At 38.8% G+C, this 2,801-nt stretch overlaps 1 pseudogene; it reads right to left on the bottom strand.

Moving 5' to 3' along the window:
- Positions 1 to 989: 989 nt before the first annotated feature.
- Positions 990 to 1,577, bottom strand: LOC122478697 (annotated as a pseudogene).
- Between the last annotated feature and the right edge of the window lie 1,224 nt (positions 1,578 to 2,801).

The raw sequence follows: 2,801 nt of genomic DNA, 5'->3' as shown, positions 1-2,801 counted from the left end.
CTTCTCTGGGTAGGCATATTTTACACAACAGCTTCCAATTAATGCTGGAAAAAAAAATCACTTGATACTTTAATCACAATTAATGATTGACCGATTAATGGATTAACAGTTTTCTCAGTAATTTAGATGGCATAGATCCAATAAAGGAAACAAGAATTGCTCGATGTGAAATTCTGTCCATTTGTAACACTAAGCCAAAAATTTGCAGATACTCCACTCAGATTACATGTTTTCATATACGTAATGTGATCAACAAAAAAACAGGTACAAATGTCGAGCTTTCTTCTTTTCTTTCTTTCTTTCTTTCTTTCTTTCTTTCTTTCTTTCTTTCTTTCTGAGAAGCTCAATGATTTTGGGGGTTGGTTAGTACAATAAAGAGAATACAGGGGAAAGCACAAAATGGCACTTAACACCACTGCCAGTACTCATCTCATTATGTTTATAACTAAGGATAATATTACCTTTTGTGTTATTTGCTTTTCTTTAGAACATAAATCAAAGCCATAAACTTGAACTTGAGGAATATACACGATAGATACACAACCTAATGCAAAATACTTTTCATAAGTAACCTTACATTTTAAAATATTGGAAACTGAATATCTGTGCTGATTTGTATTCTGACTTAATGGAACAAGAAGAGAACAACACTCAACTAAGGTGGTTTACACTGACAATAAAGCTCATAAAGTTAAAAATGTCTTCCTCTCCCTTTGTGCTTACCACAGGCTATACAATGTCCTGAGAGGATTCATTATGAGAAAAATGGCAATCACAGCTTTAAAGACCTTGCTTTGGAAGGGACTAATGAGAAAGCAGATTGGAAAGTGAGACTTCATCTTTGTTCTCAAATAAGTGGTCTTAATTTTTCTTATAGAAAAAGTTTAAATCAGTTTATTATAAATATATCTAAACCATTATTTTTTGCAGCTTCCAGATAAAGTCCAGCACTTAGTTTATACAAAGTCTATGAGAAGAGGTCAGTAGGGATCATCTAATCTTAAATTGTGACATCATTCATTCAAGTCCTTGGCATAATCCCTGGCCAATAAAAGCACAGCATGCTTGGATATGCCACTGGTGATCTTTAATAGAAGTTAATTTCAAAAACTGGGAGATTTTTGCTACAGTCATTCATTCTTTAACATCTTATTAGCAAAAATCAGCAATCCAGATTTCCTTAGGTCCTCATGGGCTAACATTTTATAGAGTTCTTCTCTAGTTACAGAAATTCTTTCTCTGTCTGTACTGTCCACAACAACAATTACAAACTCTGTGTTAGTATAGTAAGTGTTCCAGGAAGAATGAAGAGATTCTTGACCACCAATATCCCACATTAAGAAACATGTTTTATTAATCATTATTTATTCGATATTACTTTCAATTGTAGGTGATGTATGTACAACTTCATTCATAGAAAATTGGTAAAGGATGGTAGTTTTCCCTGCATTATCCAGCCCAACAATGATAACTTTGTGCTCCTGGTGATTGAACAGTCTCCATATCCTGGTGAAGAGAATTCCCATTTTTGGGCAGCGGACCCCCCTCCAGCCACCTGGGCCGCCTGGCCTCCCCTGGCTCAGACTGAAGGGAGGAAAGGAAGAACATCCCCTCATCCCCTGCTGCTGCTGCTCCCGAGGTCGTGGCCAGCTCGCTTCCTGGGAACCGGAGGGAGCTGAAGCCCAGGACGCCCTGCTGTATGTGAGGCCCCAGGAGAGAGCTACTTTTAATCAACCCTCCCAGAAGTCCCACTCAATACTTCTGTTTTTATTTTATTCTCTAGAATTAGTCACAAGACAACTGCCTGCTCTAATGAAGGCTAGGAAATACTGCCTTTTAGCTAAACCTTGGGTTCTATTATGTACAGAAAAGGAGATTGATGGCAACTGAGAGCAGAGTCTCTCCATGGCTGTATTCTTGTATCGGGGTTTACTATTTACCACATGTCCCTTATCTTACACCTTGATCTCCCCAAGTACAAAATCTTTACTTATTGATTTCCACAGAATGCCACACTTCTCTCTGAAAATCTTGACTGATGGTTTTGTTTGTTTGCAGAGGAACAGCTATGGTCAGCTTGCCTGGCTTTGCCACTCCCTTTCTAACCACAAGGGTCCATTCTGCATCAATGTTCTCAGAGTCAGCTGCATTGTCCTCGGAGGGCAGGCACAGAGGGCAGAACTTTTTTTATGCTCCATTTCAGTTAATATTGTCACTTTCTTGTCAGCATCTGAGCTGAAAATCATGCCTTGGCTTTGCAATATTTTGATACTTTCTGTGGCCAAAGGATGAGTGGGTGGAGGGTCTCACTGTGTACTGAAGTATTGGCAGACTATTGCTCATTGGTACCAGGTACCATTTCTTGCTGCTTCTGATTTGTAGGTTGGCTACCTCTTCCTCCCCTGCTGGTCCCCTTCTGCCATGTCTAGACATAATCCCTTCAGTGAGTTGCTGCTGCCTCCATGAAAACTCTCTCGGGAAGACAAGCCCTTGATGCTCTACATCAATATCACATCAAACTCCATGGGTTTATTACTTTACTGAAAGATTTGAGTAACTGTGTTGAGTTCCATGTAGATGGTAGAAAATGGAAGCTATATTATAAAATAGAACTTTTCCATGGTCAAGGAAGAACCATTTAAGATACTCAGTCTTTCAGATGGAGCCTTTCTCCATTTCTTGTGTGTATTAAATTCTTTCTTGAGAGTGATTTTCTCTGAACAGTGATGTTCTCTGAACATCTTTGAAGAAACCTCTTCTCCTAACCATAGGAACTGGTTTCACACCAGAACCTATTCCTA

Source organism: Prionailurus bengalensis, chromosome B1 (assembly GCF_016509475.1).
Source record: "Prionailurus bengalensis isolate Pbe53 chromosome B1, Fcat_Pben_1.1_paternal_pri, whole genome shotgun sequence".
Lineage (NCBI taxonomy): Eukaryota > Metazoa > Chordata > Mammalia > Carnivora > Felidae > Prionailurus > Prionailurus bengalensis.
The sequence above is the reverse complement of the archived record's forward strand: the minus strand, read 5'-3'. Positions and strand labels throughout refer to the sequence as shown.